The 15,393-nt window shown below is 42.9% G+C and overlaps 1 long non-coding RNA gene across 4 annotated transcripts; it reads left to right on the plus strand.

Moving 5' to 3' along the window:
* The first annotated feature begins 332 nt into the window (after positions 1 to 332).
* On the plus strand, positions 333 to 14,528 carry 5330425B07Rik. Of its 4 annotated transcripts, none has more exons than XR_375973.2 (5): positions 333 to 445; positions 5,736 to 6,167; positions 6,275 to 6,433; positions 8,235 to 8,383; positions 13,247 to 14,528. It is a non-coding gene; the product is annotated as an RIKEN cDNA 5330425B07 gene (long non-coding RNA). The 4 variants fall into 4 exon arrangements; XR_375972.2 differs by having other exon boundaries at positions 333 to 437; positions 5,693 to 6,167; XR_375974.2 differs by having other exon boundaries at positions 333 to 437.
* The last annotated feature ends 865 nt before the right edge of the window (positions 14,529 to 15,393 follow it).

Consider the following 15,393-nt stretch of genomic DNA (forward strand, 5'->3'; position numbering starts at 1 on the left):
TAGAGTGTCCACCTTGCATGCACAAGATCCTGGGTTCAATAGCCAGCACTGGAGTGGGAAGGCGCTAACATCAACTCATATCTTTATGTCACTTGTTGCCTTCTGTGCTTTAGACAGACTCTCAGCCATTGGCAGCAGGCTCTTACTTTACTATGCATGTACTAGTATTTCTATTTGACCTCATGATCATGTATGTCTATTCTTCTCTATGCTATGGTTGGAGACAAAATGACTATTTTCTAAGTTAACTCTTCTGTAACAACTACTGGGCCTAGTGCTCAAGAGCAAAGTATTGACAGACATCCCTCTCCCTTGAAGTTTATATTCTAGGGGACAGAAACAAAGAAAGGCAAAGAGCAATGGACCAGCAATAGGACATCACTGAGGCACAAAGGCAGAGTAAGCACAAGTAGAAATAATCCTGGAATCCAAGAGTGGTGAGTTGGTAACTATTTTCCTGGATTATTTTTGTAATCTGTTTTAAAAAGTAGGATTGTAAACTATGGTTTTCACCTGTAATATCAGTACACAGAAGACAGGAGCAAATTCAAGGTCAACCTGCATAACCTAGCACGGCTCCATGTCAAAGTAGTCATGAGGGGAACTGGTGGCTGGTTTGACATAATTTGCTAAGTGGCCATGCATCTGAAAGACTGGTTGGCTTCACCCTAGTGGGTTTGGCTACAGCAATATAGACTCAGCATGGGGACAGATTGGATTAGCCAATGGCTGAGGGTTTTCTAGATGAAAACAGTGTGATAGTAGAGAGCAAAAGAGATTAAGTCTGAAACATAGTATGCAGCAAAAGCAGGCAAGTATAAAGAATATCTCAGCAACCTGGACCACTCAGCACGGCTGCGCACATACCCATCTCTTAACAATGCAACTTGCTAGCAGCCTACGACCCCACCTAGGTATAGTGACAGTATACTTGCCTCTAACAATTGGGGTAACCCTTTTAGCAACTCCTTTGTGCCTGCCTGTTTGTATTTGTACTGGCTAGTTTTGTGTCAACTTGACACCGCTGGAGTTATCACAGAAAAAGGAGCTTCAGTTGAGGAAATGCCTCCATGAGATACAACTGTAAGGCATTTTCTCAATTAGTGATGAAGGGGAAAAGGCCCCTTGTGGGTGGGACCATCCCTGGGCTGGTAGTCTTGGATTCTATAAGAGACCAGGCTGAGCAAGCCAGGGGAAGCAAGCCAGTAAGAAACATCCCTCCATGGCCTCTGCATCAGCTCCTGCTTCCTGACCTGCTTGAGTTCCAGTCCTGACTTCCTTTGGTGATGAACAGCAGTATGGAAGTGTAAGCCAAATAACCCTTTCCTCCCCAAGTTGCTTCTTGGTCATGATGTTTGTGCAGGAATAGAAACCCTGACTAAGACAGTATTCAAACAAATCCTGGGATACAATCCCAAACTATAGGACAATGGATATATTTCGCTAGACTTATTGGGGTGTATGGGCAATAAGACAAACCCTCTCTTCAAAGTGAAATTTTACAAAGAATCCTCTATTTACCATTTTATGCCTAAGCATTACTGATCATGTATATGATTAAAATCAGATGCATTATGGGACCATGCATGTGGTATGAAAAACATTGTAATATACAAGTCTGTCAGCTAAAATAGAACCTAAATTAGATACCTAGTAAACAAATTCCTCTTTCCCTTGAACCCACTAAAAAGAGGCACCAAACAATAATCCAGGCCCATGAGCACTTTAGCTTCTGTGACCTGCTGTTAATCTTGATAGTATATTCCTTTCTAACCCAAGCTATCCCTTTGCTTTGATTAAAAATGTTCCCTTAGAATGGGTGTGGGTAGGTTGGGGAGCAGGGGGAGGGGAAAGGGGTTAGGGGATTGTCGGAGGGGAAACTAGGAAAGGGGATAACATTTGAAATGTAAATAAAGAAAATATCTAATAAAAAAAAGTTCCCTTAGTCTTAGCAATCTGTGCATTTTTTTTTGTTTTTTGTTTTTTGCTTTTTGTTTTTTGTTTTTTGTTTTTTTCAGTCCTTTGAATGGAGTGCCAAGAACTTAGAAATGCCTGGTGCAGACCCAGACCACCAGGGACAAATAACACAAGAACAATAAAAATGGAGCCAACAACCTGTTTAATTGGGATTATAATATAGTAATTGAAATGGGTCAGAGAATGAGAACCTTGACACCAAAATATGAGTTAGGGTCATCATCAGCATTATGGGTAATGATAAGTGCTATGATATGACCCTGGGAGAGATAACTAAGGTTTGCCAGGTGTGTTGACTGTTATAGACATGGAGTCAAGAAATTCCACACCCACGTCTATAAGTATGCAAGATACATAGATAAATATAGAACAGAGAAGAGGAAGAGACTACACCAGGTGTTGGGATCATCCAGGGGTGGAGTTGAGTCTCCAGATACTGTCAGGAGGCTAACAGGCATAGGTTTTGGGCTGTGGTCTAAAGGGAAAAGGTTTCAGAAGTGTCGTTGAGAAAAGGAGGCTCCTTAGTCTAATCTCCAAGCTCTGGTGCACGTGGAGTCGCCACCTGGCAGGGCTTTGATGGCCGACCAGACCAGGCTTTCATGAGAATGAAAAGATGAAGAAAAGGTTTATGAAAGCGAGGCCATCAAGGATTTTGTCAATGAGTGATCTCAGTTGCAGAATGTACAAAGAAATTGTTGAGAGACTCAGAACTGGATCAGAATAACGAGTGTACAGATATATATTGATAAGGAGGTTACCTGCCCGTGGGGATGTAAGGAGATTTTCCCTGAAGCTGTTAGAGGACGGGGATGAGATTGACACCTCAGCTTTCATCTGCTTCATAGGTCTACTTCACAGGCAGGCTGGGAGAGATCCTATTTCCAAAGTTCACTGGGCTTTGAAAGAACTTAGTAGACAAGTATGCTCTTAACTGGAACACCAAGAATTTGCATTTCCCTTGTGTTTTATGACAGAGCTATTAGGATTTGCTGAGTCAAAAACTAGACTTCTATAAGTCTAAATAAATGCTAATAATAAGCAAACCACATCCTCTTGAGTACATATATATTCCAATTAACTTTTTCTCCTAATTTAAACATACAGTGTGTACAGACCAACTAACATGTAGAAAGACATTCAAGACTAGTTCACATTTATAACATGCTTCATAGTAAACATACTTTAAAGACCCTTTCTTTTGGTTGAATCTAACAAGCTTTTTTCTTAGGAGGTATGAAAGGTGACCTTTATATTTCCATTAGAAGGAGAGACACAGGGGTCAGCAAGGCTAACTGACCACTCAGAGGCCCATAGCTAGGTGATAGGAATGCTCACACTAGAAGGTAAGCCTCCACTAACTGTTCTTTCTACTGTGTCTACTTTCAAAACAACCTCAGATTAGCTCAACCCCAGACCATTTTTGGTCTTCCTGGTCTTCCTGTACCAAAGAAAGCCCAGGAACGCCTCATAGATAACATAAGGACCACCCATTCCTAGGATGTGTTATCATCCGATGTAAACTATTTTTATCATATTTTCCTCTGAGTTCACAAAGATAGCTTTCCATTTCCAAATTATGGTTAAAACCAAGTATCCTGTTAGGCAAACGTTATCTACAGAGAAGTCTCACGGTGAAGTGAGGCAACTGAGATCAACATTTTCCTGCTCTCTGCCTCTGTGTATTTTTGTTGGCTCAGAACCTATGGGTGGAAATTCCAAGACTTCCATATCAAATATTGTACAAGCTGGATAGTCATTTGCCATATTATAGCTAAAAGAAGGCTTAGGGAGAATATCCTGTTTTTGCTACTTTTGTGCCAGGATAGATAGGGCGAGTACCCCGTGATTAAGATATTTCAAATGGAAATTGTAACTGAAACATTACAAAGCACCTAAAAGTTTCCCCGACAGGATTTGGAGAACCTAAAAAGGCAACAAATAAAAAGTGAATATGTAGAATATTTCATATGGAAATGAAAGTAACTTATTCTAGGAGATTTCTCCATGTAAGCGACCCTGACACCTAGAAAGCAGTGGTCCCTGCCACCGTCACCATCTGAGGCTGAGGTCATGACCCACCACCCAGAACCACCCTCCTTTCACATCTCTCACAATTCCAGAAGGAGGAAAAAAAGTCTAGACTTTTCATCTTCATCTCAGAGCTGAAATATTTCAGGAAATGACTGTAACAAGCTGCGTTCTCCCCCACCCCCCGCCCCCAATTCTCAAGATTAGCAAACTAAACATAACTCAGAAGTAATTGTGCAGCATAACTTATTTCAGCATGGTGGATCTAGAAAGTTCATTATGAAGGTCAACTGAGTACAAGTCCAAGATGGCAAATGAGTTATGGAAGAAGGTCTCAAAATCATCTAGCCCTGTGGTTCTCACTCACAGAGGCGATTGGGCAGGAGTGCTCACATCAATAATTTATTATTAGTATGGCTATTCTGTTGTTTGGAAAGGATTCCTCCTTAAGAAACAAATTGGATTAGGATGCAGACAATTGCCTTGGGAATGTCATCGTTGTGGCTTGCACGGAGTGCTTTCTTGACTGTAAGGAAAGAGGTGGGGTTGGAGCCAGCTCTGGGAATTACTGATAACCTTCAGTCTATCTTATCTCAGACACAGAGAGGGAGCTAAGAGATGAGAGCTGCTATTTACTGTGGTTGTGGCAGCTAGGGGGAAAAAGGTGTCTGCAGTGATGTTTGTGTTACATCCATCTCCACAAAACACGTGTGGGTCTCACCCCAAACTGAATGTGTAAGTATGAATGTCACGTATCCTATGCATGGTAGTGGAGGAAAAATCCGACCCTTTCTGATGAGGCTTGTTCCATCAGATGCAAAGGCAGGCTGAATCAGGTAGTTCTTCCATTTGACTCTATGACACTGGGACAGTTGCCACAGGGTTATGTGACAAATTGAAATAGTCCCTTGTGTGTCATCAGAGGGAAAAAAAACCATACGATCATTTTGATAAGATATAAAAATAATTCCTTAATAAATAAAAACAGGCAGAAAATAAAGCAGGTCCTGATATGTGTGAGGCATAGGCTTGGATCTGTTTTATGAAGTAATGCAGACCCCACCCTTTCTCTGTGGCACTCAATACATCTGCTATTTCTCCATGTTCTTCTCCTGGGAGATACAGACATTATGAGAATGAGAACAGTAAGGGGGGGTGTTTTATGGCTTGCCACTCTCATGTGGTTGGGAGAAACACATCGTAGTTGTCCTATATCTGTTAAAACCAACCTCAGGCAAGGCGTTTTGCCTACACTTTGGTGTTCTTAGTAATATCCATTTGACATCTCGGGATTGCATAAGCCAATGCATGTGAAGTCAGTAGTGCACAGAATTGTAAGCAGAAAGCATCTCGTGAGTATCGGCCACTGGAGAGAAAGAGATCCTAGACCATGTCTGAACCCTTTAGCGACTGCACGTTGCCATGAAGCCATGAAGCACTGTCCAAAAGAAACATCATTTTATGACTTTAGACCAGCTTTGTGAAGTGGACTTTTGACCAGGGTCATGCAACCTTTTGACACTGGGGTATGATATTGGGGGGCCATATGATGCTGTCCTGGGATATGTGGTCTGATTGAGTCATAGTGAGAAAAATCCTGGAGAATGTAAGGACTGTGCATAAGCACTCCCTGGTACCACTTTGTGTGTTGCCCCTTTTTTCTCTCCTGTGTGGTGATTGTTGCCAGGCCCTTCTGGAAGAAGGACAGAAGTCTCTACATTGTCTCACAGCCTGCGCATCACATGCGTCAACCTGGAGACACAGTGCTGTCCTGATGGTGAATAAATGGTCGTCTAGATATGGGGAGCTCTAAGTGTGTTCAGCATCACCCGAAAATGCATTACAAGTGCAAATGCTCAGATGTCACCCCAGATGCACTGGAACAGTGCCAGAGAGTTGTCAGGAATCTCTGGGTTCTGATGTTATCGTGTAAGTATAAAAGAAACTTCTTTCAGAACCCCTTCCCTCCTCGACAGCCCCCAAAAGTCTCCTTTTCTTCCTACAGAAAGGAAATAGAAAAAAGATCTGTCCTGTTTTTCTGAGCACAGCCTTCATGTGTATCACCAGTTCTGCTCAAGAAGAAGAAATCACAGAAAAAATGTGTTGCAATAAAATAGGTTTTGCATCCTTGATCCAACCTGAGTGGAATTGCTGGTAATAAGGTCAGAATGTTTTTATTGGATTTTTTGTTTGTTTGTTTGCTTTGCTTTGCTTTGCTACCTTGTCTTAAGTGTGGGGTTATAGTGAATATCATCATCACACTTTACAGATAAAGAAGAAAGGTCAGACCTCAGGTATGATGCTCACAGCCAAAGGAAGAATGGAGAGCTTCGTATGACCTTCCCTGAGTACAGTGCTCTTCTCTGTTCCTTGTGTGACATCACAAGCCTCCACAAACTTATGCAACCCAAAATGGAAAAAGACTGAAGTAAATGGTTTTAAATCTGACTGTGTGTGTGTGTGTGTGTGTGTGTGTGTGTGTGTGTGTGTGTGCACGCGCACACACACACACACATGCATTCAGTTATAAAAGTGTGGAAGTATGGATGCCACTGTGTATGTTTGACGTCAAGAGACAACCTTGGGTATCAGTCCTGCATTTTCCAACTTGTTTTAGAGAGAGGCTCCCTGTTGCTCACAGATATGTGCACCAAGCTAGCTGGCCATCAGAGTTCTTGGGATGGTTCTGCTTCTCTGGGATTCCAGACACAAGTGACTACATCTGGTTACTGCATCTGGCTTTACGTGTGTTCTGGGAACTCATCCTCAAGTCTTCATCTTGCCTCTCAAATGCTTTACCTACTGAGTCACCTCCCTAGCTCAAGATTACACTTCTTGCAGTACATTTCCTACAAGCTGCCAGTCCTTCCTTTGTGAGTGAAGCCAATGCTCTGGTCACATGGGCTCCTCATTGATAGATAGCGCTCACCGCCTCCAATAACAATAATCTGGTGCACTAGAAATAGTACTTCTGCCTTGAAAATTAAAGACTGACAAGTGTCTATAATTCACTGGCATGGGCTTTCAAGATAATTTTCTGAGCTGACAAGCTCTGGAGATCGACTAATGCAATGGCAATACAAAGTTTAACTGCTAGCCCTTGTTTGTTAGACACACAAAAGGATAGCCAAAAAAATAAAATAAAATAAAATAAAATAAAATAAAATAAAATAAAATAAAATAAAAATAACCTTGGGCTTATACAAAGGGAGAGAAATATCAAATTCTCTAGGAGAAGGAACTAAAATTAAGATACTTTATGATAGATTTCTCAAAAATAGTATATAAATCCTCTGAGCTGGAGCAAACGATTTTTGAATTCATATAGCTGTTACATCTGCATTGCCTTTTAAAACAATGCTCTGGATAAGGCCCTTCATCTCCTGATACTGTCGCATAGCAGCCCCAGTGGCCACGCTGCAATGCCTCCCTTATCTACATGAGGTGCTCAACCCTTAAGAAAGCATGATAGGGTCATTCCTGACATTCTTACACAGACGTTACTGTCAGTTACAAGCACTTCAACTTTGATAATGAATCAAAACTCTGTTTGCAAGGGAAAACACACCCCAACTTTAGTCATGATAGAAATTTACTTTCCCTAAGGAAGTGATTAAGCTCAACTTAGAAACAGGGTGGAGAGTTCTCTGGAGGATCCTGGGATGTGGGCATTTGTATTAGATTGAAAGACTTGAAACTATAAGTTCTTATGTAAGAGATACTGTCCCCTCACCCAGAAGGTCTCAAAAGAGCCAGTCCTAGGCTACCTCATTCTATGATGTTCAGAACAACCCCTGCTGTGTCACCTCTGCCCCCTGTCCCCTGAAGACAATGGAGACATCACAGGTCCCTTGATCAAACACCTTTACACAGCTCTAAAAACATGTGTTAGGAAGCACACACGCAATAAAATTAAATAGAGTTTTATTAAAAATTCTGTTTGGGGGTTTTCCAATTGCCACAATCTTTTCATCTTTTCAAAAGTAGCAAAACGTATTTTCAGGGAGTTGATTTCCGGCAGAATCCTGGGTTGTGGCTCCTTTGTGAGGTCAGTAGCCTTTTGTGTCTGGAATGGCGTTGAGCCCCGTGAGCTTTGGATGGGCAGGTGAGTGCACAGCCGGTGTCTACTTCAAAAATTATTATCCTGTTAATCCCAGAGGGAAGAGAAAACTGTGGTAAAGCTTTAGAAATATGTCTTGCCATTGGCCTCATGTTCTACTCTCCCACAGATCCTGAGTGGTCCCTGTATTTTGACTTCAGCATCCTTTGAAGTGAGGCAACTGGACAGGATCTGGATGCACACCACTGAGAAAGCACACAAGGAATATTACCATCTCTTAAGGAAGTTATAAGCAAGTGAATGGCTGTATACTCAGCAGTAAGGATCTTAAACTTGGACCCAACTCAAAAGATGTGATTCTGAATCCCCATCTCCCTCTCTACCTCCTTTCCCACCCAGTTCCCTCCATCCGTCTGCCTCTTACGGTTATTTTATTTCTCCTTCTAAGTGAGATTCAAGCATCCTCCCTTGTGCCTTCCTTCTTGCTTAGCTTCTTTGGGTCTGCAGCGTGTAGCATGGGTATCCTGTATTTTATGGCTAATATCCACTTATAAGTGAGTACATACCATGCATGTCCTTTGGAGACTGGGTTACCTCACTCAGGATGATATTCTCAATATCTATCTATTGGCCTGCAAAGTCCATGATGTTCTTGTTTTTAACAGCTGAATAGTATTCTGCATGTGGGGAGGGACAGGAGGGATGACCATGAGAATGGATGGAAATCTGCAACTGACAAGAGTGGTGAGGAGGGGGCATCTCCAGAACAGAACAGAGACCTAGGGTAAGGGAAGCACCCCAGAATCAATGAGGGTGTCTTTAGCTGTGACTCACAGCATAGGGGATACGGAAACTGAGGAGACCACCTCCTGTAGCAGGAACCCCAATGGAGCAATAGGGACTCCAACCCATCCACAAAACTTTCAACCCAAAATGTATCCCATCTGCAAAGGGATGGGGGATGGAGCAGAGACTGAGGGGATGACCAAGTCATAACTGGCCAAACTAGAGACCCATCCCATGGGCAAGCACCAATCCCTGACACTACTAATGATACTCTGTTAGACTTGCATACAGGAGCCTAGCATGTCTGTCCTCTGAGAGGCTCCACCCAGCAGCTGACTCAGACAGATACAGACACTCACAGGTGGACAGTGGCTGGAGTTTGGGGACTGTTATAGAAGAATAGGAGGAAGAATTGCAGGCCCAGAAGGGGATAGAAACTGCATAGAAAGACCAACAGTCAACTAAACTGGATCTCTGGGGCTTAGCGACTGAACCAACAAAGAGCATATACAGGCAAAAGCCAGGCCTCCCTGCACATGCAGCAGATGTGCAGCTTGGTCTTCATGTGGGTCCTGAACAACTGGAGCAGGAAACTTCCCCAAAAAGCCTGTATGTGGGATATGTTCTTCTTGTTGGGCTGCCTTGTCTGGCCTCAGTGGGCCTAGCCTCGCAGAGACTTGATATGCCACAATTGGTGGGATACACAAGGTTGCATCCACCTGCTCAGAGGAGAAGGGAGGGGGAGAGAGGGAAAAGCATTGTGAGAGGGGGTGACTGGGAGGGGGTCAGTGAGTGGGATTAAAGTGAATAGTAAAAATGAGTAATTTGAAAAGATGTTAAAATAGAACAAAGTATAATGTAAATTAAACACACCTAAAATAGCATTTCCTTTGAAAGAATACAAGTACACAAAAAGTTACAATTTTAATATGTTAAAAGGGACAGGATCAATAAATAATACATAAAAAGGGCTAGGGAAGTTGTAGACTTAAACTTTTCAAAACCTACTTTAATAAAGGTGCTTTTTATCATTTATTTTAAAATTATTTTTGTTATGGATAGAAGCTTGGGACTCCTGTGATTGAATTAATAAGGGTTCCTAAATGCTTCAACCTCCCTTCTAGTCCACCAACCAAAGGTAGGGAAAGAGGATAGTTAATAGGACAAGGGGGCTGTGAACCTGTTTAGAAGTAGTTCTTTAGGGTGATTCTAATATTTATTGTTAGGGTATCAGCAGTCCAGTCCAAAACACAAATCAGTAGTGGTAGTCTAGACCAATAGGCAAACACCAAACACAAATCACTAGCAGTGGCTCGATCCAGAAGAAACTGGGAGGCTCCCTGGAATTGCATGAGTCCAAGGAAGAAGCAAGAAGCAGCCAGAATACTACAATAAGCTCTTTGGCACACTTCTCTCTATGAAGTCACATCAAGCAAAGATCAGGTAGACTAGCAAAGCATTGCAAGGCCTACCAATACAAGAGCTTCATTAGCGAAGACTAGCGAAGCCTCGCAAGGTGAACCACTCACTGTCTGTGGGGTCTACTTATACTCTTTCCATACATCACTTGACATCTCATGTGTCTGCTTCAGCAAAACATCCTCTCATCATACAGCTTCCAGGAAAAACAAAAAACAAAAAACAAAACAAAACAAAAAACCTTATATGACACAATTGAGTCTCCAAAGAAATCAGAAATCTTCTCTTCTGGAAATGAAATGGAAAATTTAAAACTAAATGAAGATTGTAGTAAAGTATTTCTCTCCCAAGCTCAAGAACCTATGTTTCTGTGTGTTTGGGCATGAACTCAGTGAACAGTCCCACGGTCCCCAGAGGACTCTCCACCCCCCGGGTGCCCTAGCACGCCCAGGATCTTAGGATCACTTGTGAGTGGGACACAACATCTGTTCCAACACAACCGGGAGCACCTGGGGCCAGCAGGAGCAGGGACACAGGAACCCCGCATGACCAGTGGCTCGGGTTCCTTCCACTTTGTGCTGGTCTACCTTGGTTTCGAACTCAGCAGACAGCCCCACAGTCCCCAGACGAGGTACCACTTTCAGGCGCTCTAACACTCCCAGGATCTTAGGATCCCAGGAGCTTGGTCACACCAGCATCTCAGGGTCTCAGAGGAAGCTTGACTGCCAAGAACTCTGACACACCCAGAATCTCAGAATCACAGGATCACAGAGAAAGATGGACTCTGAGAAGTTATGACTCAACTGGGATTACAGGAAGGGCAGGCTCCAATCAGATATATCAAGGGCAGGGAGCACTTGAGATAATCAGATGGTGGGAAGCAAGTGTAAGACAGAAGCAACAGAGACCAAGGTTACTTGGCATCATCAGAACCCAACTCTCCCACCATAGCAAGTCCTGGATTTACCAACACACCAGAAAGGCAAGATATGGATCTAAAGTCACTTCTGATGATGATGATGATGATGATGATGATGATGATGATGATGATGATGATGATGGAGGACTATAAAGAGGACATAAATAATTCCCTTAAAGAAATACAGGAGAACACAGCTAAACAGAAACTTTTAAAGAGGAAACACAAAATCCCTCACACTAGTCAGATGCTGGCAAGGATGTGGAGAAAGAGGAATACTCCTCCATTGCTGGTGGAATTGCAAGCTGGTACAACCACTCTGGAAATCAGTTTGATGGTTCCTCAGAAAATTGGACATAGTACTGCTGGAAGACCCAGCAATACCACTCCTTGGCATATACCCAGAAGATGCTCTAACTTGTAATAAGGACACATGTTCCACTATATTCATAGCAGCCTTATTTATAATAGCCAGAAGTGGGAGAGAACCCAGATGTCCCTCAACAAAGGAATGGATACAGAAAATGTGGTACAATCACACAGTGGAGTACTATTTAGCTATTAAAAACAATGAATTCATGAAATTCTTAGACAAATAGATGGATCTGGAGAATATCATTCTAAGTGAGGTAACCCAATCACAAAAGAACACACATGATATGCACTCACTGATAAGTGGATATTAGCCCAGAAGCTCAGAATACCCAAGATACAATTTGCAAAACACATGAAACTCAAGCAGAAGGAAGAACAAAGTGTGGATACTTTGTTCCTTCTTAGAATGGGGAACAAAATGCCCATGGAAGGAGTTACAGAGACAAAGTTCAGAGCAGAGACTGAAGGAAAGACCATCCAGAGACTGCCCCACCTGGGGATTCATCCCATAAACAACCACCAAACCAGACACTATTGCAGATGCCAATAAGAGCTTGCTGACAGGAGCCTGATATAGCTGTCTCCTGAGATGCTCTGCCAGTGCCTGACAAATACAGAAGTGGATGCTCACAGTCATCCATTGAATGGAGCACAGGGTCCCCAATGAAGGAACTAGAGAAAGGACCCAAGGAACTGAAGGAGTTTGCAGGCCCATTGGAGGAACAACAATATGAACTAACCAGTACCCCCAGAGCTCCCTGAGACTAAACCACCAATCAAAGAAAACACATGGTGGGACTCGTATCTCTAGCTGCATATGTAGCAGAGGATGGCCTAGTCAGTCATCAATGGGAGGAAAGGCTCTTGGTCCTATGAGGCTCTTTGCCCCAGTATAGGGGAATGCCAGGGCCAGAAAACAAGAGTAGGTGTTTTGGGGAACAGGGGGAGGGGGAAGAGAATAGGGGATTTTCAGAGGGGAAACTAGGAAAGGGGATAACATTTGAAATGTAAATAAAGAAAATATCTAATAAAAAAATCAAAAAAAAAGAAAGGAGGAAGGGAGGGAGGGAAGGAGGGAGGGAGGGAGGGACGGAAGGAGGGAGAGAGGGAGGGAGGGAGGGAGGGAAGAGGATGAGGCAGCATAGTAGTATAGGCTTATAATCCTCTCACTGGGGAGGCAATGACAAGTGAATACCTGGGTTCACTGGCCAGTCATCCTAGCCTGTTAATAGAACGCGCGCACGCACACACACACACACACACACACACACACACACACAGAGAGAGAGAGAGAGAGAGAGAGAGAGAGAGAGAGACATGAATAACTAAGGTAGAATAAAGTTATAGAACAAAACAAAGAGAGGTCTCTTTAGCCGGTGATGAGTGACGATAACGTGGCCCGAGCTGAGATAACAACCATCATCTCCATCCTCTGCGTCTGAAGTCCAGAAAGGACCATATCACATAAAGCCTATTTGTGAAGATAATTATTGCCTCCCACTGCAGGCTCTTCATCTCTTTCTTTCAGGGCTTCATTGATGGATTTTTTTCATTCCTCCCATCTTTAGTCAGTGACTGCATGCCCTTCCATTAGAGAAATTGAAATGAGTAACTCATTTACATTAAGTTACTTGGATTCCATTGTCTTATTCACTCTAACGCTATTTTCTTTTCATTACCAGAGAGAAATGCTTAAAATAAAAGGTCTCTGCCCTTGTGGCAGGATTTAAGCATGGCAAATGGGTGAACCATCTGAGAGCATGCAAAGCCCTCCAGCATTGCCAGGTCAGACATCAAGGATCCTACAAAAACAAAACAAAACAAAACAAAACAAACAAAAAAAAAAACCAGTGGCTGTTGTCTGCAAATTCAGACCGGATGTTACATAAGGAAGGACAGCAGCTGGTGGATGGGTGAAGTGACTGTGCTCCGATCTCTGAACACTGGCTCCAGTTAGGACGCCAAGGCTAGAAGATCTCTCTACAACCTTCCCCGGTACATGGATTATGAGCAACTAATTAACTCCTTTGAGATTTGTGAGTCTAGAAATAAAAGAAGAAATGAGGCAGAACTGGAAGACTTGAATAACCAGAATTTGGGGTGAGGAGGGGATAACATGAAAGGCCGATGAGGGTAAAATAAGGCTGGCTGGCGCACTTGTCCAGGGAAATCGCCAGAGGAGCGGGCGCATAACCGTCTGGCATATCCGTCACCAAGGAGCTTAAGGAGTTACAGCTGGAGACTGTCTTTTATGTATTAACAAAAGGGCAGGTGTTTGTAGGTGTGCTGCGGAGGAGGCTCCTGACGGTTCTTATTCTGTGGATTGTGTTTAACTTGTCACCTTGTCATCTGTCTTTTGTGTTTCTTACATGCCTCCTGTAACATTTTCACCCTGTTCTACTGACTCCTTTGTTCCGGGAGATATCGAGGGTCATCAAGCTTTCAGAGATTGTGAAGACACTGTCATTTCGTCAGAAAGATCCGTCATGGTACTTGTCCTCTAACACAGAAAAACTTCTCTGTGAAGTTAGACTGTTGCAGACACTCTCTGCTCCCTTCTCCTGGAAACCAGAAGTCTCTGCTCGCCTGTCCCGGATCCTGGAAATCTCTTCTCGGGACTCCGGGGTCCAGTAAGGCAACGACAGGATGGAGCACCCAGTCTGCCCAGAGGAAGTTTCTCTTCCAAACAGTTTACATGATGGACGTTGACATATGAGAGCTTCACTCCCTCCCACCCTTTGGCTTGTTTACTTGGCTACTTCTGTGGTCATCCTTTGACCATTAGGCTTAGTGGCTTTCCAGTAAGACACATACGGAGTTGTCTGTTACTCAAAATAAAGAAATAAACAAACAGCTTTAAGACGGCACCGTTGTTTCAGGTACTGTACTTAGTGGCTGTCCTTAATGTATGTCAATTTAAGTTCTTTTGAGTTGAAACAAGAATTAAAAACCTCTTCCCCCCCCCCCCCCGTGTGTGTACATATTACATATATATGCCTGTGGCTCAGTACTGTCAGAGGAACACAGAAATGTGTGTACCCAGTTAAATGCTCTCTGTGATATCAGTCAGTCACAGCAAGTACTGGAAATGAAAGGCAGAGAAAGCCTGCCTTCTCCATGTAACTCCTGAGGGAATACTGCAGCAATTTATATAGCCCCGGGGAAGGATTTTACAGATGAATAATATCTCAAAATAACAAGAGCAACCGTTAATCATGATCCAGGTTTCTTTTGCCATCTTGGGAAACAATTGAGAGACTTATTTATTTATTTTACTTTTGTTAAATACATTTTTACTCTGGTGCATGAACCAAAAATGGACGACTCTAACCTTATTATTTGAAGCATAATTTTATCTGCTTCTTTCCACTCAGATTTGTCAGAAAAGGAAAGAATGTGATAAAAAGGGAAAACCTCCAGAAGAGCCCAGCAATCTAACCAGCAACATCATTTTATCCTTTCTTTTATAACTTTAATGACTTCTTAGATGAAAAAGAATTAACTCTACATTTTTTCTTTTTTTATTAGATATTTTCTTTATATACATTTCAAATGCTATCCCAAAAGTTCCCTATACCCTCCCCCAATCCTGCTCCCCTACCCATCCACTCCTGCTTCTTGGCCCTGTCATTCCCCTGTACTGGGGCATATAAAGTTTGCAATACCAAGGGGCCTCTCTTCCCAGTGATGGCTGACTAGGCCATCTTCTCCTACATATGCAGCTAGAGACACGAGATCTGGGGGGGGGGGGGGGGTACTGGTTAGTTCATATTCTTGTTCCACCTATAGGGTTGCAGACCCCTTCAGATCCTTGGGTGCTTTCTCTAGC

The sequence above is a fragment of the Mus musculus genome, chromosome 3 (assembly GCF_000001635.26).
Source record: "Mus musculus strain C57BL/6J chromosome 3, GRCm38.p6 C57BL/6J".
Classification (NCBI taxonomy): Eukaryota; Metazoa; Chordata; class Mammalia; order Rodentia; family Muridae; genus Mus; species Mus musculus.